Source organism: Ambystoma mexicanum, chromosome 3p (assembly GCF_040938575.1).
Source record: "Ambystoma mexicanum isolate Mex_15411 chromosome 3p, UKY_AmexF1_1, whole genome shotgun sequence".
Lineage (NCBI taxonomy): Eukaryota > Metazoa > Chordata > Amphibia > Caudata > Ambystomatidae > Ambystoma > Ambystoma mexicanum.
In genome coordinates this window covers 193174544-193201589 of record NC_090925.1, presented here as the reverse complement: position 1 = coordinate 193201589, position 27046 = coordinate 193174544, and the positions used below count along the sequence as shown (strand labels likewise).

Below are 27046 nucleotides of genomic sequence, written 5' to 3'. Positions count from 1 at the left end.
CTCCGCCTTAAAATCACACTACTAAACGCCAGGTCTATGCCCAAACATGCTCAAGAAATCCACGGTTATATCATTGACGAGAAATTAGACATTTTATGCCTAACAGAAACATGGCTACAAGAGCCAGTTGGACCTACTATAGACACTGCAGTACCAACAAACTACATCATCTACCTAAAAAATAGAGAAACTGGAAAGGGTTGAGGTGTGGCGATCATCGCAAAAAACTCACTCAAACTCTTGCCACCCCTATTCAGTGCTCAGGTTGTGAGGTTATTCACCTCAAACTGTCTCCTACTCCAAATAACTGCATTAACATAATCACTATATATAGACCCCCATCTTTAATATCCGAATGTAATGACAAGATTGTGACCTTACTAAACAACCTCAAATCTACCTACACAGAGATCATACTGTTAGGTGACATAAACAGATGGAGGGGTAATCAACAGGATCAGCAAGCCATAATCCTTGAAGAGGATTTTGAGAACAGCGACTTCTCTATCATTAACAATGGCCCTACGGCAACCACAGGGAACCAGCTTGATTGGATTGTCACAAATAGCAATAAAGTTACCATGCTTGGCTCTTACCTTTGCATATGGTCAGACAATTTCAAAATTGAAATCTCATTATCATTGAACTTTAAAAAGGAAAAACCAGCTAACCTACCAAAACCAGTTCTTGCTAGGAATCTGAAAAAAATCACGAGCAATATGCTTTCAGAGGAAATACAGAGAATCATGACCACCACTAACGACGAAGACCGTAGTGACCAAATAATATCAACTTACAACCAAGGCATGTTAAAACTATTAGACCTCCATGCCCCTCTAAAAGAAAAGAAAGTCAGGCCCAATTCCAATCACCAAAAATGGTTCACCGCTGAAGCGATTAAGCTTAAGAAGGATAAAAGGAACCTTGAAAGGAAATGGCTAAAAGATCCCACCGAAATTAATAAAACAAATTGGAAGACGGCAGACCACATATACAAATCTAAGCTCATAGATTTGAAGAAAAACTACTATAACGACATCATTAGCACTGCGGCAAACTCCACCGGAAAGCTTTTCCAGATCCTCAAATCCATAGACAAACCCATAACACTCACCCCACCCTTCCAACCAACTGAAATAGATTGCGAGAATGTTAAGACTGCATTCCAAAACAAAATTGCTAAAGCCAGAGAAACCATCATTAACTGCCTGACCACAAACACTTCATTTAAAACCCACCTTAAAGAAAACAAAAACGAGATAGAAATCCCAAAATTTCAATTCAGGTCCATCACATTTGATGTAATGAAGAAAACACTCTCTTCTATGAGGTGCACTTCATGCTTGGAAAATGTCTTACCACCTAAATTTATTCTAGAAAACCCTGAAATCTTTGCCCCTTTCTTCACAAGAATGGTAAATGCATCATTCAGGGATCGAACTGTACCCAACATCATTAAAACGGTCACGGTCACTCCTTTACCAAAAAAACCTGACCTAAACCAACAGGACCCAGCCAATCTCAGACCTATCACGAACTGTAACTTTCTATTAAAGATTATGGATAAAATAGCTACTGAACAACTCCAAAGCTATGTAGATGGAAACAACTTACTACACCAACAGCAGTCCGGATTTAGATCCAGCCATAGTACTGAGTCCGCGCTATTAGACCTCCAGACTGAAATGCTATCTCTCTTGGACAAAGGCAAATCAGGACTATTAATATTATTGGACCTCTCAGCAGCATTTGATCTGCTAGATCACACAAAGCTCCGAGAGGCCCTTGAAAACTCAGGCAATTGTTCATCAGGGGCAATTGAATGGATTGCTTCATTCTTGCAAAACAAGCAATGCAGGATTGTCTGGGGAGACAAAGACTCAAACACTAAACTGGTTGACTGCGATGTCCCTCAAGGGGCCAGTTTTTCCCCTTTGCTCTTTAATCTCTACATGCGCTGCCTTTGCACCATGCTATCTCAGATGGGTATTTTCTTTACTAATTTTGACGATGATACCCAACTGGTGTTTGAACTCAGTGGGGACTACAAATTGGACAACGACAGACTCTCATCCCTATACAACACCATTGAGTGTTGGATGAAAGAAAACTGGATGTGCTTAAACGGCTCCAAAACCGAGCTTATAATATTCGGCTCTACACAGGCCAGAAAGTAATTGAGTCCATCTTACTCCTCGTTCTCTATCAAGAACATTCAAATTCCTATATCAGTAAAAGTGAAGACCCTAGGAGTGTATCTTCAAGCTTCACTAGGTGCAGAAGCTCACACAGCCTACCTTAAGAAAAACTGTCAGTACCACCAAATTCTCCTCAAAAAAATCAGACCATTACTAGGTCAAAAAAACAGCACGATCATCGCTAGAGCCGCTATACTGTCTAGACTGGATTATGGTAACTCCCTTCTTTTAGGAGCCAACAGTAAATGTTTGAAAAGATGCCAAACAATCCAAAACAATGCCGTCAGAACAATCACAGGAAGAACTTGGAGAGAACACATCACCGGAGAAAGGAAGGCTCTCCATTGGTTGGCTATGAAGGAGAGAATCTCCTTCAAGTCTCTCACCATGGTTCATCATTGTTTATATGGCAAAGCTGCGGTCTACCTCAAAAAACAATTTAAGTGGTACGAGCCACCCAGACAGCTTAGATCTTCTAACATAGGTAAACTGCAAACCACCAAAACGCAAAAGCAGCACGGCCTTGGCAAGGCCTTCCCGACCCTGACTATTGAAAAATGGAATGAACTTCCCACTTCACTGAAACTCGAACCCAACTACCTCCTCTTCAGGAAAAAACTGAAAACACTACTTTTTAAATGAATCCTGGAAGCATTCCTTACTGAATTATAATGTAACACTGACCTTCACATATCTTGTCCTGTCTTAAATCTCTGTTGTCTTGTCTTCTCGTAAGCGCTCTGATGCCCGTGGGCTTTTAGCGCTATATAAATAAATAAATTAAAAAATAAATTAACTTAGTGCAGTGGACCAGTAAGTCTTCTAAAGTTTCTGGTTCGGTGTCCAGGTTACAAAATCTGAACATATTGTTTATTTCCTGATTTCTTGCTCAAGTTGCTAGCAATGTTTTTGTTAGCCATAAATTAAACCACATTCTCAATAGGCGAGAGCAATATACTTGATCTAGAAATCTTTGCAAATATGCCGGAATATGGTTGGGGAGTTTAGGCACAAAGTGCCCCAAGCTAAAAACTTTGTATTGACTACATTTGGCCCAAGCCTCATTCCAATCAAAATACCAGAGTTTTTATTTGAGATTAACAGGTTAACATCAATGTATGTTTTGACCTAAATATTTTTATTCATGGACAATATCAATATTTTGTGTTCCGATAGACCATTTAATAGTTGATGATTTGGGGGGGGGGGTTTGGGTGTTGGGCTGCATTAGAATGATAGTTGATTTGTGAGTGCATTGTCATGAGCGCATTTGTTGATGCATATTTTTGGAGCATATAAAGTTGTCTCTGTAGACCGATGGGGGTTTGCTCAGCTAAGACAAGATCATCTGGGTAGAGGAGCCACGCTATCAAATGTTGTCCAATTTTGAGGGGAAAAGCTCTAGTAGTGTCCAGATAGTTGTGTAAATCCCTAATATAGGAATTATAAAAGAGTTGTGGCCAGGATGCACCCCTGCTTAAGACCTTAGCAAGTACCAATGGGCTGAGAGAGGAGACCATCTTTATTTAATTTCATTTGGATTGATGTGCTATAATAGAATTGGTGTAGCAAGTTGAGGATGTGTGGCGGACATCCTGCTCCCATCTATTTCTGCCACAGAAGGTTTCTTGAGATAGAATCAAAGGCTTTCTTGAAGTCTATGAACACTATATAAATGGGGCGCTATAATGGCAATACTTGCTTTTTTAATGCCGATAAAATGAGTATGTTAACAGGGGTGCCCAGGCCCAATACAAATCCAGATTGATGTACATCTGTCAGAGCTGCAGGTGATATCAATTTATCAAGATCTCTGAGTACTAGTCATGCGAACATTTTACCAGGAATGTCTAGAAGGGCAATCGGTCAATAGTTTTATGGTTGGTGTCCGATTTCCTTTTTTAAATATTGGGATTAGTATTGATTATTTCCAGGATGGGGGTATGGCACCAGTATGTATAATATTTTGGAGGATTACAAGCAAAATCGACGCCATCGAATCAGGGTGGGCTTTCAGGATAGCGTTTGGGAGTCTGTCGGGCCCAGCGGCTCTGTAGGAGCTCATATCTTCAATTTGTATGAGGATATCGTTGTGGTCAATTAGCAATGAGCCCAGTTCATTTTTACATGGAATCAGAATATTAATAGGAGGAGAGGAATCAATAAATAGGATGGTAAAGTGGGCGACCCAGGTAAGTTCGCCTATCACGTTTAATAAAAGTGATGCTGTACCAGAATTAGTACCCTCATTAAGGAGTCTTCATATCTGGGCACTTGATTTTGATTCTAATGCAACAAGCATACATTCACCCGCTTCTTGGATTTTACTTAATTTATGCTGTTTTAGAAAGTTCTTTTAGATGGTACGGATATTGGCAGTTTTCTTTTTTAATCCATGGAGGTGATGAATGTAATGCTTTTTAATTCTCTCCTCATCTGAGCGTTCTTGCTTTTAATGACCTCATCAAATGTATATTTATGGCAAAAGGTCGGGCGAGATCCAGGTCGATGTGTCTCAACAAATATGAGGAGTGTATCTGTGTAGGAAGATTCTATTACAGTGTCTCGCGATAGGGAGTCATTGGCCCTCATTCCGAGTTTGGAGGTAGTCATGGCGTTATTAGTGCCATGGCTGCCCCCAAAATTGATCCGATTACGTTCTGGTGAAGAGAGTAATTACCAGTCCAGTCCGAGGTCTGCGGGACCGGTAATTCCTCATTCACCAGAGCCATTCCCCATTCCCATTTGAGCCCCTATAGGGCTGAATGGGAAGGGGGAAGGTGGCAATAATGGTACTACAAATTGCGGTACCGTTATTGACCCCGGTATCCCTTTGCGGGTCCGTCTATAACGCCTGGTAAACAAGGAGTGCTGCCCCAGCACATGACAAGGAGTGCTGCCCTATCACATGACAAGGAGTGCTTCCCCAGCACATGACCCACATGGCAAGGAGTGCTGCCCCAGCACATGACCCACAAGACAAGGAGTGCTGCCCCAGCACAGCACATGACCCACGTGACAAGGAGTGCTGCCCCAGCACATGACCCACATGACAAGGAGTCCGGCCCCAGCCCAGCACATGACCCATGTGACAAGGAGTGCTGCCCCAGCACATGACCCACATGACAGGAAGTGCTGCCCCAGCACAGCACATGACCCACATGACAAGGAGTGCTGCCCCAGCCCAGCATATGACCCACATGACAAGGAGTGCTGCACCAGCCCAGCATATGACCCACGTGACAGGAAGTGCTGCCCTAGCCCAGCACATGATCCACGTGACAGGAAGTGCTGCCCCAGCACATGACCCACATGACAAGGAGTGCTGCCCCAGCACATGACCCATGTGACAAGGAGTGCTGCCCCAGCACATGACCCACATGACAAGGAGTGCTGCCCCGGCACATGACCCACGTGAGAAGGAGTGCTGCCACGGCACATGACCCACATGAGAAGGAGTGCTGCCCCAGCACATGACCCATGTGACAAGGAGTGCTGCCCCAGCACATGACCCACATGACAAGGAGTGCTGCCCCGGCACATGACCCACATGAGAAGGAGTGCTGCCCCGGCACATGACCCACATGACAAGGAGTGCTGCCCCGGCACATGACCCACATGAGAAGGAGTGCTGCCCCGGCACATGACCCACATGAGAAGGAGTGCTGCCCCAGCACATGACCCATGTGACAATGAGTGCTGCCCCAGCACATGACCCACATGAGAAGGAGTGCTGCCCCGGCACATGACCCACATGACAAGGAGTGCTGCCCCGGCACATGACCCACATGGAAAGGAGCATCTGATTCCTCACACATGCAGCCTCTAGTGGTTGTAGATTGTGAGAATGGCTAATGTTGAGAACAAGTGCTCTATACAGGAGGGTTTGTGTCTGGTAATGGTTGGTGTGGTGTGTGGGGATGAAGCAGTTGGTTGCGGGAGTGGCCTTTCAACAATAAGTGACGCTATGTTTGCGTTCCAGTTCAATCCAGTGAGGAATGTTAGCTGCATGGTTGCTGGCTCAACGTGGACTTTTAGGATGTTATTCCTGCAGTGTTACATGGGCTCATCCTATTGAGAATGTACAGGTTTAGAGCTGATCGCAGCTATGGACTTTTAGCTGGTGAATGTCATCACTAGTTAAAAGGTTAAGGACATTTTTTGGTAAAAATTCTATGATTAAGAGTAAGGGTAGTATGCCCTGTTTAGGGAATCTCGGGTCAGAAGATGTGTTAAGGTGGGGACTTTTAGGGCAATTTCAAAATTTCAAAAGGTCATTGTATAGGTATTGTAGAGTATTTTAAAGATGTGAGATAACATATGGTATTGGACTTCCCCTGTGTGAGGGGGGATACTGGTGTGTGGCGACACTTGCCAAGTGTGTGTGCATAGTATGGAGTGAGACCTCTCCTCCCGCTTGAGGTGTGGTCACTGGTACACCTTTTGGAGGCGGCGGAGATTAATTGAAGTGGGGAATGGGTGAGTCGGTGCAAGTGAATAAGGGGGGTGTCTTCACACTCACATGAATAGGAGATGTAGAGTATGGGTTGAAAGGGGGGGGCGCCTTCCGTAAGAGTGAGTGGCTGCTGTTGGAGGCGTGGTCAGAGTGTTGGGTGGGGGGCCGCCACTGCCTTATCTTTAAGTTGCAGCTCTCACAATAAAAGGTGCTCTGTGTGAGTGTGCCCTGGATGTTTCCTCTTGTGGATTTGTGTGTGTGACGCAGGGAGTTGTGCTGTATCGTGCTTGGTGTGAATGCAGGTGCCTTGGGATGCAGGAGAGAATGTTGGTGTGCCTTGTGTGAGTGTGCCCTGGATGTTTCCCTTGTGGATTTGTGTGTGTGACGCAGGGAGATGTGTTGTGTTGTGCTTGGTGTGAATGCAGGTGCCTTGGGAAGGCACGAGAGAATGTTGATGTGCCTTGTGTGAGTGTGCCCTGGATGTTTCCCTTGTGGATTTGTGTGTGTGACGCAGGGAGATGTGTTCTATCGTGCTTGGTGCGAATGCAGGTGCCTTGGGGATGCACGAGAGAATGTTGGTGTGCCTTGTGTGAGTGTGCCCTGGATGTTTCCCTTGTGGATTTGTGTGTGTGACGCAGGGAGATGTGATGTATCGTGCTTTGTGTGAATGCAGGTGCTTGGGAATGCAGGAGAGAATGTTGGTGTGCCTTGTGTGAGTGTGCCCTGGATGTTTCCCTTGTGGCTTTGTGTGTGTGACGCAGGGAGATGTGTTGTGTTGTGCTTGGTGTGAATGCAGGTGCCTTGGGAATGCACGAGAGAATGTTGGTGTGCCTTGTGTGAGTGTGCCCTGGATGTTTCCCTTGTGGATTTGTGTGTGTGACGCAGGGAGATGTGCTGTATCGTGCTTGGTGTGAATGCAGGTGCCTTGGGAATGCACGAGAGAATGTTGGTGTGCCTTCTGTGAGTGCGCCCTGGATGTTTCCCTTGTGGATTTGTGTGTGTGACGCAGGGAGATGTGTTCTATCGTGCTTGGTGCGAATGCAGGTGCCTTGGGGATGCACGAGAGAATGTTGGTGTGCCTTGTGTGAGTGTGCCCTGGATGTTTCCCTTGTGGATTTGTGTGTGTGACGCAGGGAGATGTGCTGTATCGTGCTTGGTGCGAATGCAGGTGCCTTGGGAATGCACGAGAGAATGTTGGTGTGCCTTGTGTGAGTGTGCCCTGGATGTTTCCCTTGTGGATTTGTGTGTGTGACGCAGGGAGATGTGCTGTATCGTGCTTGGTGCGAATGCAGGTGCCTTGGGAATGCATGAGAGAATGTTGGTGTGCCTTGTGTGAGTGTGCCCTGAATGTTTCCCTTGTGGATTTGTGTGTGTGACGCAGGGAGATGTGTTCTATCGTGCTTGGTGCGAATGCAGGTGCCTTGGGGATGCACGAGAGAATGTTGGTGTGCCTTGAGTGAGTGTGCCCTGGATGTTTCCCTTGTGGATTTGTGTGTGTGACGCAGGGAGATGTGCTGTATCGTGCTTGGTGTGAATGCAGGTGCTTGGGAATGCAGGAGAGAATGCTGGTGTGCCTTGTGTGAGTGTGCCCTGGATGTTTCCCTTGTGGATTTGTGTGTGTGACGCAGGGAGATGTGTTGTGTTGTGCTTGGTGTGAATGCAGGTGCCTTGGGGATGCACGAGAGAATGTTGGTGTGCCTTGTGTGAGTGTGCCCTGGATGTTTCCCTTGTCGATTTGTGTGTGTGACGCAGGGAGATGTGCTGTATCGTGCTTGGTGCGAATGCAGGTGCGTTGGGGATGCACGAGAGAATGTTGGTGTGCCTTGTGTGAGTGTGCCCTGGATGTTTCCCTTGTGGATTTGTGTGTGTGACGCAGGGAGATGTGCTGTATCGTGCTTGGTGTGAATGCAGGTGCTTGGGAATGCAGGAGAGAATGTTGGTGTGCCTTGTGTGAGTGTTCCCTGGATTTTTCCCTTGTGGATTTGTGTGTGTGACGCAGGGAGATGTGCTGTATCGTGCTTGGTGCGAATGAAGGTGCCTTGGGGATGCACGAGAGAATGTTGGTGTGCCTTGTGTGAGTGTGCCCTGGATGTTTCCCTTGTGGATTTGTGTGTGTGACGCAGGGAGATGTGTTCTATCGTGCTTGGTGTGAATGCAGGTGCTTGGGGATGCAGGAGAGAATGTTGATGTGCCTTGTGTGAGTGTGCCCTGGATGTTTCCCTTGTGGATTTGTGTGTGTGACGCAGGGAGATGTGCTGTATCGTGCTTGGTGCGAATGCAGGTGCCTTGGGGATGCACGAGAGAATGTTGGTGTGCCTTGTGTGAGTGTGCCCTGGATGTTTCCTCTTGTTGATTTGTGTGTGTGACGCAGGGAGATGTGCTGTATCGTGCTTGGTGTGAATGCAGGTGCTTGGGAATGCAGGAGAGAATGTTGGTGTGCCTTGTGTGAGTGTGCCCTGGATGTTTCCCTTGTGGATTTGTGTGTGTGACGCAGGGAGATGTGCTGTATCGTGCTTGGTGTGAATGCAGGTGCCTTGGGGATGCACGAGAGAATGTTGGTGTGCCTTGTGTGAGTGTGCCCTGGATGTTTCCCTTGTGGATTTGTGTGTGTGACGCAGGGAGATGTGCTGTATCGTGCTTGGTGTGAATGCAGGTGCCTTGGGGATGCACGAGAGAATGTTGGTGTGCCTTGTGTGAGTGTGCCCTGGATGTTTCCCTTGTGGCTTTGTGTGTGTGAAGCAGGGAGATGTGTTGTGTTGTGCTTGGTGTGAATGCAGGTGCGTGGGAATGCACGAGAGAATATTGGTGTGCTTTGAGTGAGTGTCCCCTTTATGTTTCCCTTGTGGATTTGTGTGTGTGACGCAGGGAGATGTGTTGTATCGTGCTTGGTGTGAATGCAGGTGTGCGGGGATGCACGAGAGAATGTTGGTGAGCTTTGTTTGTGTGTCCCCTGGATGTTTCCCTTGTGGATTTGTGTGTGTGACGCAGGGAGATGTGCTGTATCGTGCATGGTGTGAATGCAGGTATGTGAGATGCAGGAGAGAATGTTGGTGTGCTTTGTGTGAGTGTCCCCTGGATGTTTCTCTTGTGTATTTGTGTGTGTAAAGAAGGGAGTTGTATTGTATCATGCATGGTGTGAATGCAGGTGTGTGGGGATGCATGTGGGAATGTTGATGTGCTTTGTTTGAGTGTCCCCTGGATGTTTCCCTTGTGGATTTGTGTGTGTGACGCAGGGAGATGTGCTGTATCGTGCATGGTGTGAATGCAGGTGTGTGGGATGCAGGAGAGAATGTTGGTGTGCTTTGTCTGAGTGTCGCCTGGATGTTTCCTCTTGTGGCTTTGTGTGTGTGAAGCAGGTGGATGTGTTGTGTTGTGCTTGGTGTGAATTCAGGTGCGTGGGAATGCAGGAGAGAATGTTGGTGTGCCTTGTGTGAGTGTGCCCTGGATGTTTCCCTTGTGGATTTGTGTGTGTGAAGCAGGGAGATGTGCTGTATCGTGCTTGGTGTGAATGCAGGTGCTTGGGAATGCAGGAGAGAATGTTGGTGTGCCTTGTGTGAGTGTGCCCTGGATGTTTCCCTTGTGGATTTGTGTGTGTGACGCAGGGAGATGTGCTGTATCGTGCTTGGTGCGAATGCAGGTGCCTTGGGGATGCACGAGAGAATGTTGGTGTGCCTTGTGTGAGTGTGCCCTGGATGTTTCCCTTGTGGATTTGTGTGTGTGACGCAGGGAGATGTGTTCTATCGTGCTTGGTGTGAATGCAGGTGCTTGGGGATGCAGGAGAGAATGTTGATGTGCCTTGTGTGAGTGTGCCCTGGATGTTTCCCTTGTGGATTTGTGTGTGTGACGCAGGGAGATGTGCTGTATCGTGCTTGGTGCGAATGCAGGTGCCTTGGGGATGCACGAGAGAATGTTGGTGTGCCTTGTGTGAGTGTGCCCTGGATGTTTCCCTTGTGGATTTGTGTGTGTGACGCAGGGAGATGTGTTCTATCGTGCTTGGTGTGAATGCAGGTGCTTGGGGATGCAGGAGAGAATGTTGATGTATGTGCCTTGTGTGAGTGTGCCCTGGATGTTTCCCTTGTGGATTTGTGTGTGTGATGCAGGGAGATGTGCTGTATCGTGCTTGGTGTGAATGCAGGTGCTTGGGAATGGAGGAGAGAATGTTGGTGTGCCTTGTGTGAGTGTGCCCTGGATGTTTCCCTTGTGGATTTGTGTGTGTGACGCAGGGAGATGTGCTGTATCGTGCTTGGTGCGAATGCAGGTGCCTTGGGGATGCACGAGAGAATGTTGGTGTGCCTTGTGTGAGTGTGCCCTGGATGTTTCCCTTGTGGATTTGTGTGTGTGACGCAGGGAGATGTGTTCTATCGTGCTTGGTGTGAATGCAGGTGCTTGGGGATGCAGGAGAGAATGTTGATGTGCCTTGTGTGAGTGTGCCCTGGATGTTTCCCTTGTGGATTTGTGTGTGTGACGCAGGGAGATGTGCTGTATCGTGCTTGGTGCGAATGCAGGTGCCTTGGGGATGCACGAGAGAATGTTGGTGTGCCTTGTGTGAGTGTGCCCTGGATGTTTCCCTTGTGGATTTGTGTGTGTGACGCAGGGAGATGTGTTCTATCGTGCTTGGTGTGAATGCAGGTGCTTGGGGATGCAGGAGAGAATGTTGATGTGCCTTGTGTGAGTGCCCCCTGGATGTTTCCCTTGTGGATTTGTGTGTGTGACGCAGGGAGATGTGCTGTATCGTGCTTGGTGCGAATGCAGGTGCCTTGGGGATGCACGAGAGAATGTTGGTGTGCCTTGTGTGAGTGTGCCCTGGATGTTTCCCTTGTGGATTTGTGTGTGTGACGCAGGGAGATGTGTTCTATCGTGCTTGGTGCGAATGCAGGTGCCTTGGGGATGCACGAGAGAATGTTGGTGTGCCTTGTGTGAGTGTGCCCTGGATGTTTCCCTTGTGGATTTGTGTGTGTGACGCAGGGAGATGTGCTGTATCGTGCTTGGTGCGAATGCAGGTGCCTTGGAGATGCACGAGAGAATGTTGGTGTGCCTTGTGTGAGTGTGCCCTGGATGTTTCCCTTGTGGATTTGTGTGTGTGACGCAGGGAGATGTGCTGTATCGTGCTTGGTGTGAATGCAGGTGCCGTGGAATGCACGAGAGAATGTTGGTGTGCCTTGTGTGAGTGTGCCCTGGATGTTTCCCTTGTGGCTTTGTGTGTGTGAAGCAGGGAAATGTGTTGTGTTGTGCTTGGTGTGAATGCAGGTGCGTGGGAATGCAGGAGAGAATATTGGTGTGCTTTGAGTGAGTGTCCCCTTTATGTTTCCCTTGTGGATTTGTGTGTGTGACGCAGGGAGATGTGTTGTATCGTGCTTGGTGTGAATGCAGGTGTGCGGGGATGCACGAGAGAATGTTGGTGAGCTTTGTTTGAGTGTCCCCTGGATGTTTCCCTTGTGGATTTGTGTGTGTGACGCAGGGAGATGTGCTGTATCGTGCATGGTGTGAATGCAGGTGTGGGATGCAGGAGAGAATGTTGGTGTGCTTTGTGTGAGTGTCCCCTGGATGTTTCTCTTGTGTATTTGTGTGTGTAAAGAAGGGAGTTGTATTGTATCATGCATGGTGTGAATGCAGGTGTGTGGGGATGCATGTGGGAATGTTGATGTGCTTTGTTTGAGTGTCCCCTGGATGTTTCCCTTGTGGATTTGTGTGTGTGACGCAGGGAGATGTGCTGTATCGTGCATGGTGTGAATGCAGGTGTGTGGGATGCAGGAGAGAATGTTGGCGTGCTTTGTCTGAGTGTCGCCTGGATGTTTCCTCTTGTGAATTTGTGTGTGTGAAGCAGGGGGATGTGTTGTGTTGGGCTTGGTGTGAATGCAGGTGCGTGGGACTGCATGAGAAAATGTTGGTGTGCTTTGTTTGAGTGTCCCCTGGATGTTTCCCTTGTGGCTTTGTGTGTGTGAAGCAGGGAGATGTGCTGTATCGTGCTTGGTGTGAATGCAGGTGTGTGGGGATGCAGGAGAGAATGTTGGTGTGTCTGAGAGAATGTTGAGCTGTGAGTGCAGGAATGCTTGTAGGGAAGGTTGCACAGTATGCCAGATGGAGAGCGAGCTCCTGCCTAGGTGATGGAGCCAGTGGTTCACACTTTGTCAACTTAACGTAACAGGAATAAAGATGACTAATGGAACTTACCCGAGATGTCTACGGACCTTTGATCATTACATGATGCAAAGAGTGCCTATAATGGGGCCATTGTGGCAACATAAAGTGAACGGGAACATGTTTGCTGTTTGCAACACTGTTGCACTACTGCATATAATTATACATTCCAGTGAAGGATCTCTGGATTGAATTATTGGGACCGTCTTCACCTGTAGATTCAAGTTTTTGTAAACAAGTCTAGTTGTTACTATGAAGTTTCACAAAGCTGCTGGGTGGGCGTCGTGGCATGTATCATTCTTATCAAATCAGCTTCTGGTATACGTCTGTCATGCTGAGTGCCATCCTTTGGCCCACTGCATCTTGACTGATGCAGTATTTGTAGAGGTGCTGCCTTGGAGTAAAATAGATTCATAATATTATAAAGTTTTTACATAGTGTTTCCTGCCAGATGCCTCCTGTTTCTAATCAGTCTAACAATAGGCACACTATAAATCAATGAATACAAAATAAATAAATAAATAGGAATAAACATGAACACATTTAACGGTAGTGACGTCGTGTTGAGGCGGCGCAGTCGTGATTCAAACCAGCCAACATTAGTCCGACCCGTGCCAGCCTGTGGTAATGTTTCTGTTCAGTGTGTGTTTCCCTTGTGTGTGACAACTCTGAGCTCCAGCATAACGCTACACTCAGCTCAAAACTGCATGCATGCAATGTATTCATTCAATACTGTCAATGAGTGTGTGCATTCTATTCTAGAACACTTTTGGTTACAGGTTATTGTATTTTCAAGGTAGTGTGTTTCCATGGACATGGGTAGTGTGAATAGTTTCGGGGAAAAACTGAGGGAGGGGGTTGTGAATTTCCGCTTTTGTTAAAATAAGCTGTGGATGTTTGTGTAGTATGTTGCACTGAACTTGCTTTTTCAAATTCGAGCAATTGTTATACCTGGCAACACTTCTGAAAACGTTCAGATTGGGGGTGCCCGTGCTTATTTGCACGCCAGTGCCCCTCCTCTCGGCCGTCTCTACTGTGCCCTGTGGGTGGTTCACACAGGAAGACAGCCGCGCCGTCTCATCCAGCCCACAGGGGGCGAGATGGCCGCATGGAGCAGATCTGGCTGATTTCTGGAGCATGCATGGCGGGGGCTGGCCAGGGAAAGGAAAACAGGACTGCGGGGTTGGAAATTGCCAGGAGCTGGGGGCTATCTAGCTCCTGGCAACAGCCAAAGGGGGCCTTGTTAGCTTGACATCAGTAGCCACCGGGGGCTACTTTTGGCACCTGTGGGAAGTGGTGCCATACAAGCCTAGCTATGTGATATTACCGGTGTATGTTTGGGAATAAGCGAGAATGAAGAACACACCTGAGGGACATTTAGAGCATATTGAATAACATGAAATGGACAGAAAGTTAGAGTTTGCGTCTTGCACAGGGCTAGATCTGCACACTGCCGTCTAGCTCCTGGTTCCCCAGAGGTAGCTCCTCCCTAACTGGTTATGAGGAGGAGCTGGCTATGAGGAGGTTAGGAGGTAATGAGATGCTTCTTTTTGCTCCGGTCAACAAATCCTGATTTCGATCCCTGTCCATACACTGCAGTGCACACGTGGCGCGTGGCAATCTGGCAGACATCATGGGCCTCGTTAGGAGCATGGCGGCAGTGGTAAGGCTGCTTCCGCCTGTGTTACCACTCACCTGATTATGGCTTACAAACTGCACAGTCAAAAAAAGCACCCATTGGTGAGTGGAGGTATTATCGCCACAAAGAATGGCGGTAATGGTTGCCGCGGTGTTGATTGGTGTGGCAATACCGCCACACCCCAATGAAGACTTACGAGACTTCAGAGCGTGGAGTAAAAACCTCCGGTATCAGGCGGAGACATGCTGTTACCACCGGAGGTAATGATAATGCAGTGTGGCGGTATTAGGACTGCTGATACCATCCAACTCGCAGTCAGGCCCTATGCTGTAATGTTACATGTAAAAGAGCAAGCATTGGCAAAGCCAATAGATCTAGAATTGCAACTGCAGGGGATAAGAATGCTGTGTCCTGTTGGGGTACAAGAAAACCTTGCCATCTATATTTACAAAGCCTGAACTATCGGCTTTGCCCGTACGTGTTCTCGAAGTGGAACAGCCCTTGTATGAAATCTGTTATCCTGCCTGCATTTCATTTGTTAAAACATGTGTTAAAAGGGTTAGAAATCCGCTGACCTGTATTACTGGGACCATAACGAGTTGCCCGGATGGTGGTCACAGATCTCTGCGTTGCATTAACCCACTGTGCTATCGTCTTGCGACTGGATCCTGTGGCCATTGGAGTGAAAATAGGCAAATAGCGCAGGCGCTTAACCCCCTGAGCTGCATAAGGAGCTCAGGCGTCTGCAATGAGCACGTTCACCTCCTTAAATAAATTACCAGTCCTGAAACCATTAACCTCCAGGTTGCCTGCGTATTCTCTGCACTGCATTAACCCACTGAGCTATCGTCCTGTGTGATTGGAACCTGCACGCTGACACAAAGGCACCTGGAGTAGCCGCTTTAACGCCATAGGGTCTTGCGCTCGATGACCTCCATGCCGTTCTCGGATCCCTGCCGCAGGTACATTAACCCGCTCAGCCATTTTTCCGGCGCGCGGCTTGTGTAGCATGTCAGGCTCCCAGTCACGCTTAGTCGCCCTCTCACCTGTCCTGCCTCGGGGCTCTACCCCGCTGAAGCCTTCCTTAGTGCAGGGCGAGATCTCGTTTTCATGCGCGATCGTCCACAGCTGTTCACATCTGGGAGCCCACCTGTGCTCGACACCGCCTGGCCCTATCCAGGGGCGCCCCCTGCCGCAGGCCCGGGCCCAGCCAGCAGGAGGGGGAGCGGTGAGAGTGCCAGACTGGGAGGAAGGAGGAGGATTTCCCGAGATTAAGCAACCGGGGTCGGGAATAGAAAGCGCAAAAGGGAGCCGCTTTCGGGAAATCAGGTGACTCGCGAAGGGGAGCGCGGCCAAGTTACCAAACAAGAAGCAAACATCGCACCGTGGCCGCTCCCAGCCAAGGCCGCGGCCCTGTGACCTGCAGAGCGCACAGATAGCTCGCGCCACAGGCGGGTTAACTCCATGCGCTATCTTACTGTGATCAGACTCTACAAACTGCAGTGTACACGTAGATACGGCAGGTCAGTTGCCCAGCTTCACAACACTGCCGGTCTTGCAACCTGTGTGACCCGCAGGCTGGACAGAGAGATCTGCTGCAGGCGCATTAACCAGCTGAGCAAATGTGAGGTCGATCGGATATCTATGGCTCAGAGGTGGCACATAGATCTCTGCCTCAAGCGCATTGACCCCCTGAGTTAACTTACATGCACGCAACCTTTGACATGCATGGTGCAAGGAAACCCTTGTCACCTGTGGGGTACCCACATTCCTTCCCAGAAAACACATCGCCCCCCCGACACCCTTCTTACAGGGAAGGAAATCTCTGCCACGCAAGTGGCCACATATCGCCACAGCGTGTGCGTTACCCCACTGAGCTGTTACCGGTACTGGCACCAGCTGCCTGCAGTGCGCACTGCACACACAACTCTTTGCAGTAGGGGCACTGGCCCGCAGAGCTACCTTGTCGCCTTAATACTGTGCCCAGAAACAGAATGGCAGCTAGCCAGGTAAGGGCCGCTGGGCCCATCTAGCCTGTGCTGTTTCTCTTTTGGTTCCCAACAGAAGGGCCTTATGCTGCCCCCAGGGTGCCTTTACATGCTCAGTTCTATTGCTGCCCCTGTGCCCATTTTCCGTGCCTGTCTTTGAGGAAGAGGCCATATGTAGTCTCCAGATTTACCTTTGCTCTCCTGTATCTGTCGTAGACCCCATCTTGTGCCGCCACCTACACAACCTGACCCTGCACCCCAGACTCTGTGGGCCCGATACATGGAATGTTTTGCACGGTGCAAAGTGGCTCAGTCAGTGAAAAGTTCATTTTGTACAGCAACAATGACTTTGCGCTGACTCTGCACTGAAAAAAATACACTTTGCACAGTTCCATGAAACCAGGGTTTGTGTCGGCAGTGTAAGGTCACTTTTCAGCGCTGCAAAGTCATTTTGAACCGCGTGAATATTCCACGAATCGGGCCCTGTGTGTTCTTATTTGCTCAGCGCCTTTACGTCCCTGTTCTCCTGTCACCCGTACTGCCCGTGCCCGGCCTGCTCCATGCTCACAGCCCCTATGCGGTCTCCAGTTTATCCTGCGTGGCAGCGCCCGGGATTGCTGTACTCGTTTTTATGTTTCTCAGTGCCGTCTGTTCTGCAGGAAAGACATTGGGTGTATACACCCCCATTTGTACGAAAGCAGGTACAAGAGTTTTATTTTAATATCGCTAATTTCTCACGTTCGAGTACTTGACTAACCCGCTTAAACAAAAGGTATTTGATGTATTAAATCGTTTAAAACACTGGGAACGTATTTGTAGTACATTTGCGCCCTCGGGCGGTCATTTGAAAGTACTGTATCTGGAATTTTCATTGGTAACATTTACTTTCTGCTCGTGGCGTTCTTTACTTGGAAAAATGGTCCTCCAACAAAGCCGTCTGCGCCAGATTCCTATACTTTGAACACTTCCGTAAAGGAGGAAGCCGAAACTATTGCCTAGTGCCAAACCGGAAGGACCTTGAGGACTTCATTCTTTGCAGGGAGATGTGGCTGTTTTTTTTTTACCAGCAGTTGCCAACTGTCCTGGGTTTGGAAGCCGGGCTGTGAAGTATCCCATGCCGGTGGATTTAATGTTGGCATGAAGACACACCACAAGCCAGGCCTGCATGCAAGAATGTCATTTCACCAGTGACATCAAACGACCCTTGACCTCCTCAATCACATCAGAGGAAGCGATGTCATTTGACCCCACCCCGAATTGACACAGGAAGTGATGTCATTTGACCCCTGCCCCAAAGGACGTCCGTGCCTGCATGCCGGACAATGATAGCGATAACATCCAGGGACGTCATTTAGGACCCGTACCGTCTCCCTTGCTACCTCTGGCATGATCTTTGCAGCACCAGATGGAGTTTGCAATTTCTTTAAAATAGTTTGCTGTTTTCAACATTGAAAACGACAAACTATTTGAAAAAAAACGCAAGCTGAAGCGCGGCACGTCTGTGTCACGGGTCGGCCAGTCGGGTGCTCTGGTTGCTTAGCGACATCTGTGTAAATGCCATGCACTTTTGGGGACTGGAGTCCGATAAGGAAGGCCAGCTCCTGTGGGTGTGGCCACCGTCCTCCGGTGAAGCTGCCCACCCCCGGCAGAGGATAAGCAGCAGGCCTGTCTCGGCCATGCTGGTAAGAGGTGATGCAGAGCATGCGGGAGGGAATCCCCCGTGTCCCAGCATGAGGATTGTGTGAAAGGTGTGCGAGGAAGCAGTGCACTGCTGCAGGGACAGTGGCCACAAGCTACTCCAGCAGCAGGGCCGAGCACTGGACAGACTCTTGCACTGGATCGTCAGTCACCAAGATGAGCGACAAGAGCCTGCTGTCCGAGACCCGGTAGCTGCTACAGCAGGAGTGCCAGGTGGCCGGCGGGCAGCCCATGCCTGAACCCCACACATGCATATACGTCATCCTGAATGTGAGTACCAGGCACACGCCCCCTGAATCTACCCCGCTCCATTGGTGCCACCGGGTACCCCAACGCAATCCAAAAACTCACCCAGCAAGAACAGACTACGCATGAAAAAGAGTGGGTTAATGCATGCGCTGTACAATTCTGGGGACTCGGATGTGTGGCGTACATGCTTCACCTCCTTGTCGTTGTTACCTAGCTCTGAGTGACAAACTCTGCCCTGACACCTTTTTTTCCCCCAAGTTTCCCATGACAATCCAAGAGTTCCCTGAGCTGCAGGCATTAATTACATTATTCACCTAGAACCTCTGCCTGTTGACTGGACCACGCTAGCGAAAGAATCGCAACGAGACGCAGCACTCACGCTCGTGGCCCACTGCATCAAGACAGGGAAGACAACCCACCTCAGGAATCAGGCCAGAAACAAATCCGAACACCTAACGGTAGTGCTGCACAACGGGACTCGCTTTTCCCAGATGGTTGGCTGACATTTAAGTACACACACCAGTGACTGCTGACACCTTGAGTGTGAGACACTGTGCACATCCAGTGTTTTCCTCTTTTTGGGAAAAATACAGGGATCTTGTGCCATTGGTTTCGTGCACTTGAACCAATTGGCCACAATATATCCAGCAGGGAGAAAACAACACCTCTGCGAATCAAGAAGCTGCTTTCGAAAAATTCGTATTTGGATTACCACTATTGAACACCCTGTAAAAAGAAACTGCCTCTTTGAAATTGAATGAACTTTGTCAATTCACATCAATTTGAATTCTGTTTTTAGTAATTGTGTCTTGGTTTGTAATATATACGTCCTGATTAGGTGCACCAGACGGAAGCTGTGTAGACCGTTCTGGTAGCCCGAAACTCGAGTTGACAATACCACAGAGCCTACTCCTCCCAGAGTTGGCTCTAACTTGGGTTTCTTATAGACAAATATGGGGATTAACATGGGTCCATGAATAATTAGTCTTGGAATACCCACCCAGTGTTCTTACATCTTTTGGTGGAAAAAATATTGTTAAATAGGCACTTTTGGAACTAGTAAAATATCAAACCCATATGGATGGGATGTTCTGAGTCTCAGAACAAAAGTACCAGGATTGCGTTTTTTGCACAAGTATGAGTGATTTTTGTATGTATGGGGATGACAGAATATGGAAGGTAACGATATGTGAGATGTGAGCTTTTTTGTTGATGTGATAAAATGTGTGTTCTTGACAATTGGTTTTTATAGATGTATTGTTATTATATTTGATATGCTCTTTTGTAAAAGTTTTCTATAATTAAAAAATGATTACATTAATTTGAAACAAATGAGTTCTGGCATGCTGTCTTACATCTAAAACATACACTCTTTAAGTAGGGTTGTTGTCTTCGAGGGGATCATGCAGCATTTTTACGCATAAATGTTTATGAATTAATTATAGGAGGTTATGCAGTTTATCCATGGATAACTGCATTTTTTGTTTGGTCAGAAACAAACCCGAGCCTATAAGAGAAGGTGTGCGAAGCATGAGCTGATAAAGGACAAACTCACAATCGTAGAAGACCACATTATCATGAAAGGCTGCAAAGTAATTATTCCAGAATCGCAGAGAGAAAAGACGGTCATGCTAGCGCATGAAGGCCACCGGGGGCGGGGGTAGTATCCACAAAATGCCTCCTACGACAGAATGTATAGTTCCCCAAACTGGGCGCCACAGTAGAAGAAATAATAGGCAAATGCACCATCTGCGCTCAGGTTGCTCCGCCCTCTCATCCCAACCCCCGGCAGATGCCCCAGCTCCCAGAAAGCATGTGGGAAGAACTGGCTGGAGACTTCTTCGGACCACTACGAAACAGCACATATGTTCTCGTACTAATTGATGAGTACTCACGTTTCCCAGATGCCCAGCTCATCGAATCTACAGCAGCCACTTGTGTCATCCCCGCATTGGACCGCAAGCTGTCAACCTACGTAATACCAAAGATCATAAAGTCAGACAACGGCCTGCCTTTCACCAGCCATGCCTTTGAAAAATGTGCATGCTACATTAGGTTCCAGCACAGGAAGATAACCCCACAGTGGCCTCAAGGCAGCGGCATTGTGGAAAGATTCATGGCCAGTAGCAAAAGAACGTTACAAATCACCAACATCATGAACAAGCCATTTGAACAAGCATAATATCAGTTCCTGTGCGAGTATCGGCACACTCCACATAGCACCACTGCAGTCTGCCCATCGGACCTCATGTTCTGCAGAATGGTAAGAACACGACTACCCGAAGACAACAAGCATGAGCCCCCAGCACCCCTGGAACAACAGGCCAGGACCCGAGACCAAGCAGAAAAAGAAAAAATGAAAGACAAAGCAGATACCCGTCGAGGGGCAAATGAGTGCGACATAGAACTGGGACACCGCAATCTTTTACAGCAGTCAAAGTGAGAAAAGAAGACCCCTACCTCTGCACCCGAACGGCTGGTGGTAACCAGCAAAAAGGGCACCATGATAACAGCCAGCAGAGACCAGCAACAGTCCATAATGTGAAACTCTCCACACTTCAAGAAAGCCTGGGAACCAGTGGGCAGCAGTCAAGACGACCATCTCTCGGATGACTCCTACCAAGGGGACGGCAAGGAGTCAGAATAAGAAGCCAGCAGGGGAGAGGTGGAGGAACCACCGGCCCCTGATGTGCACAATCATCCAATGCGACACGAGACATGTTGCATCAAGCCCCTGAGACTGATAGAAGAAATGGAGTAAGCCGGGCAGCGAACTGACATGTTAAAAAGGGGGGCAATGTCATGTTGTGAATGTGGGCCAGGCGCCCTCTCACATCATTGTGTGGGAAAGCCCGCGTTCCGGGCCGAGTTTAGGGAAATGACGTTGGGCTAGGGAGGGGGCGGGAGTGAATAAGGGAAGGGCAGTATGTTAATAGATGGCATACAATAAAGACGAATGTTTGCCCCGGCCGTCTGTGTCTGCATTTTATTTGAACACGGTAGGCCTCCCGGCTCTGAGGGGTCCTCACGGCAAGTGAGGCGGTACTTGACAATTACTTGAGTGTCTTGGGCACCTGATCTGTAAGTGTTCTTATCTATAGCAGTGCCTTTATAACAGATTACTAAACTGCCACGGTAGCTGTTGAGGCCTCTCTTCTTAAGTTTAATTATATTAATTACAGGAACCTGCACTGAGTTAACTAACATTTAAAACAGGTGACATTCAAACAACTTCGACAAGAATGGTGGAGCCGCTTTTGTCTTGTTCTTTGACATCAACCCTCTGAGTTTGAGGGGGCGTTTGAGGGCCAGCCTACAGTAAACAGGAGAGGGGTACACTGAAGCAGTTGAGATACTAGGAGACACGTGCACCCCCCCCCCCCGCCGCCCCCAGGGAATGTGTCATACAGTACATTCTTTAACTGTTTTTTTTATATGGGTGCGCCAGCACCAGACACAATTGTAACGTGGCTGGCCAATCAGACTTGATAATATATCACTAATTTCTTTCTTTCTTTATTTATTTATTTGTTTATATCGCACCGTTAGCCCACAGGCATCAGGGCACCAACATAAAGACATGAGACAGAATATCAGACAGGCCACAAGACGACATGAATCACATGCATAGTATTAATGGGGGCAATCGGCTAACTCAGGAAGAGCGTTATCTGAAAAGGTGGGTCTTAAGTTTTTTATGAAAAGTGGTGTATGATGGTTCCAGTCTTTATTGTAGTGGAAGAGTATTCCATGTGGTGGCGACTTTGATGTGAAAAGCTTTGCCCATTCCATTTGTTTTCTTGAACCTTGCTATTTCTATTTGGTCCTGCGTTTCATCAAAAACGAGGCATCCTCTCATGACGCAAGTAAACCAAATACCAGCAAGACTCTGTAAAATATCCAAGTGACCAATAGTTCTGCACTCGGTGATGAGAATGCTATTCCATTTGTAAGAAATTCTTTAAAAAAAAAATTTTTTAAATAGTGATTATTAAAAGAAATCAAAGCGTTGGAATTGCAATTCTACAATAGTCCATCAGACTGCAGTATTTACATTGGGAGCAAAAAAAACACAAAATACAGTAAAATGTCTGTACAAAAGGCTCATGGAATCCTATTAGAAATTATGTCCAAACATTGTGTTGGTTAAGACAAGTGTCAGTGGGGTCAATGATGGCGGCCATCTTATTTAAAAACCGAGAAGGAATGTGATGAGAGTGCAGCGATGGTCACATTGGAGGTGTTTCTAGATAGAGTTTCTAATGTCAGAGACATTGTGGGGGTGGAGTGGGGGGATAAGATAGATGGCATATTTAATGGAGCTCCTCTTCTTTCAGCTGAAGACAGTCTCAGGATAATTCAGCTCACTCCTAGTAATTCTCTGCTGCCTGACTGCTCTCCCGTTGTCTTGGACTGCTTGTGTTATTTGTTTTTGTCTGTCTCTGTTTGCGCACTCACGCCCACGGGTTTGTGGCTGCGCACTACAAATAAATAAATTAAAGTAAAGTAAAAGGATGTTGTGGAAGAGGCAAAGCAAGCAATTGCTGCTCTAGAGGCGGGGAGAACACCATTGATGACTTAACTGGTGACTTCTTCTGCACATTCTATAACTTACCTCCACCGGATTTCTTCAACTTTAATAACATTGTATTGAAAATAATACGTCAACTGGTGCCTTTGTAAATGCAGTTATTTCTATAAACCCCAAAAGATGTTTAAGAAGTTAGGGTCCTTAAATCTGCAGCTTTTTTTGCTGATAAATAGGAACTATAACATATATGCAAAAATCCCAGCTGATACTTTGGTATAAGAAAAACTAGGACAAGGCCACCTGCTGTGTGCAGAGGGCATATTTAGCACTGGGGTGATGGACAAAGTGCGAGCGGGCCGCTGCCGTGTCCTGGTCTGCCACCCTTCCAATCTCTTCACATCAGCCACATCCCTGCAGGCCCTCATCCCTCCTTGCTGGCACGCAGGCACAGGGAATAACATAGGGCAGTTTTAGCGCTCACCCACAGGCCCTCCTCCCTCCATGCTGGAGGTCAGCCATGCACAGTGGAATAACAAAGAGCAGTCTTAGCGCTTGCTCACAGGGCCCAGCTAAACATTTGTCATGGCTCATGGGGGCCCGTTTCAATATGATTAGGCCCCCCCTTACAGTTAGGAGGGGTGGACACGGTATGTGTCGCCCTTGGGTTACTTAAATAAGAATGGAAACAAAGAAATGCTCTTTAATCTTACCTGGCATGCAGCCACAGGGGAGCTGAAACACTAAACTGCCACTGAAAAGTTAGTAATTACTTTGTCAGCGAGGTGCTAACACAGGTGAAACCAGTGTAAAAGGCAAAGTGGTGATAATACTGCTGGATGCAGGGTGCTATCAAAGGCAGTCTGTAACCTGCTGCAAAGCGCACATTTAAAGTCATCAGTTAAGGTGACAGCAGCCAGCAAAGGGCAGCCTGTAACATGCACACAATGCAAAGTGCAAATTTAATGTCATGATGGAAAGAAATATGTTGCTGTGTAGTAAGACTGCCAAAATGGGGGGCACCTGCTAGGCCGCCCCTCCGCAAGGCTCTTCAACACATAGGGCCTCATTACAAGAATCCTGCTAAAAACAAGCCCATTACCGGCATGGAGTAAGTAGCGGGTCCGTGCTCTTTGACGCTGCTAATAGCAGCTGATTACGAGTGCGCAAGCACGCGTGAACCCCCATGCCGGTAATTGCCATACCGCCATGCCGCTAAAGGCCCTCCAACCCCCCGATAGCGGCATCACAGGACCCACCGATACCGCCTCCGCCTAGGAAGCACCCCTTAATACCGACCCGGTAATAACATCATGCTAATACCGGGCTCGTAATACCGGACCCGGAAGTAACGTCATCCCGTCGGAATGGGAAATGCGCCGGCGGCCATCTTTAAAAACACAATCCATTGCAATCCTCCCAAACCACCAGTGTTGCACAGGAGAGACCAGGGCCTTTGAAAACGACATGTCTAAGGCAACCCGAATATCCAACCCCCGCCTGCACAAGAAATCGTTTCTCTGATGAGGAATTTAACATGTTGGCAGACACCCTTGCTGCCCATGCTGATGAGATCAACACCCATAACCTCAAAAGTGAAGCACAGCAGAGGAAGAAGGAGATATGGGAGGAGGTAGCGCGCAAGGTGTCTGCAGTCGGCACCACCCCACGGACAGTCAAAGACTGCAAGAAAAGGTGGAATGACCTCCGCCTTAGGGTCCGTAACATCCTGGCCAGCAATCGGAGGGAGGTCATGGCCACAGGCAGGGGTTCCCACTCCCCGATCAAACTAATGCGCTGGGAGGATACATGCAGTGCTACCATCCAGATGGAGTCTATCGATGGCTTCGGGGAGATGGAGACGGGTGCCGCAACATCTGGAGATAGAGGTGAGTGACCCTGCATACGCCAGTAGGGCAAACCATGATGTAGCACAAGTGATGTGGAATGGAGCCTAGGCAAGGCAATGCATGTCCCATCACACACACATCAACATATCCATGTCCAGATGGAGGCCCAAACCCTGCCACACTGAAATGCATGCTGAGTGCCAATCCCATTACCAACATACACCCAACACACAGGGACCATTCCCATGTCATACATCACACAAACCCCAATACAACGGCATGCCATCTGGCATGCAGCATTGCCAAATTGAGACGTCATGGCTAATGCCAATATGCCCCCCTTCAAACTACCCTGTGTGACACACCTGTAAAATATCAATGCATGAGAAATGAAAAACTCCACAGCACCATCTCATGCATCTTGCATGTCACACCATCACTGATGCTCTGCATCTCTTCTTCCGCCCCAGGCACCAATGGAGAAGATGGCAGTCAAGACCCATCCACAAGGCCATCCACGTGCCGGGCCAAACCACCGGGCACTGGCCAAACCACCTCCGGGGCAGCCTCGCGGCACACAGTGCAAGCCAGGGCGAGTGCACAGGCCATGCCGGCACATGAGGGCCCCACAGCAGCGGATGAGACTACAACCACAGAGCTGCCAACAACAGTGGAAGGGGAGGCCAGTGGCACCCATTCCACTGCCACAAGTTCAGTGGGTGAGGCAGCAGCCACAGCCCCACTGAGTGACGTGGACATAGGAGCGGAGGAGTGTGTGGACCAAGAAGGTGCAATCCATGCGTCATGTTCACACACCTCAAGCCCCCGTCCACCCCCCAACACGCCACTCAGGCCTCACTCTCCATCCCCATGCTGGATCCTGGAGTTCTGCTGCACAGCCCCAAACTCAGTACCACCCAGAGGCCAGCCCTGCAATGGGACACACTGCCGCAGCACCCTCAACCTCTGCTGCTCCCACTGACTTTGAGGCACGGCTATCAAGGGTGAAGGCAAGGCAGGACTCCATGCTGGAACTAGTTCATCAATATGTGGCTGATGGAGAGGATACAAGGCGAGAGATTGCGCAGGCCATTGCAGGGAACACTGCCACCATAAATGCCCCTGCGGTTATGATACGTGACAGTCTGGGGGTCGTCACGCAGGTCCTGACCGCCATACTGCAACACATATAACAGCAACAACCGGCGCCAGCCGTGCCAATCACTACGGCATCCACCACATCCATTACACCCACATCCTTGGCACCCTCCAGCTCTGTGCGACTGACAAGGCGGAGTGCGAGGCAGTCCAAAATGCTGCCCCCGGACACAAAGAAAGCACGAAAATAGTGTGGGTCAACAAAGGAAGTGGGGGAGATGGTGTCGGTGGTGTATAGGTGAATAAGGGGGTGTTCATTGGGGAATATGGGGAGTTCATTGGGGGTATGGGGAGTTCATTGGGGGTATGGGGAGTTTTGGTGTGTTGGGGGAGAGGGGAGGGGTGAGGCACTTTTCTGTAGTTTACATTAATACACCCGTTGTGTAGAAAATCATTTAATGCCTGGACATTGTTCATTTCGTGTGTATTCATTTTATTAATGACAGTGCACAGTGCCCAACTCCCCACATACCCTGTGTGCATGTCCACATGGACCCAGTGCTCAGTGTAGCACTGACACATATCCATCAACGTCACTGTGGTTCAGAAGTATTCGTCAATCAGTGATTGACATACAACACGGCCATCTTGTGCATCACGTACTGGCAGGGGTGCTGCTTCTCCTCCATCTTCATCCTCATCATCCACACCCGGTGCATGCATGTCAATGTCAGGTGGCAGTGGTACATTTCTCCGGACGCACATGTTGTGCAGCATGACACAGGCCATGGTGATCTTTGTCACCTTCTCAGGCCTATAAAGGAGTGCTCCACCAGACCTGCTTAGGCAGCGGAACCGCGCCTTCAACAGGCCAAAGGTCTGCTCAATCATGAGACGGGTACGGATATGAACCAGATTGTACTCCTCTTCATGGCTGTTCTGCGGGTTCCACACAGGGGTAAGTAGCCACGGCTTCAAGGGATATCCTCCATCACCTGCATCGGAGTACAAAGAGGTCTGTGTGAGTCACTCTGAGCTGCCACCTTCAGGATTCACAGCCAAGGCCGCAGCTATTTGCTGTTAACATGCACATGTCCCTGTACATATGCACAAAGATTATTTAGAAGCATTGTGTACTGCAATATGGCGTGCTAGTTTGGATGGCGGTGAACAGAAGATGCAGGGTGATTACTTGAATGCTGAT

At 48.4% G+C, this 27046-nt stretch overlaps 1 protein-coding gene across 4 annotated transcripts in view; it reads right to left on the bottom strand.

The window, feature by feature from the left end:
- Positions 1–27046, bottom strand: part of C1S (complement C1s) — a 479233-nt gene that overhangs the window by 121764 nt on the left and 330423 nt on the right. Inside the window, exon 1 of one of the 4 annotated variants that reach the window (XM_069650603.1) lies at positions 15478–15659. The exons of the other annotated variants lie outside the window; for them this stretch is intronic. The gene's annotated coding sequence lies outside the window, so the exon portion shown is untranslated. Of the gene's footprint in view, positions 1–15477; positions 15660–27046 lie in introns of those variants that run through there. 4 annotated transcript variants of the gene reach the window in all.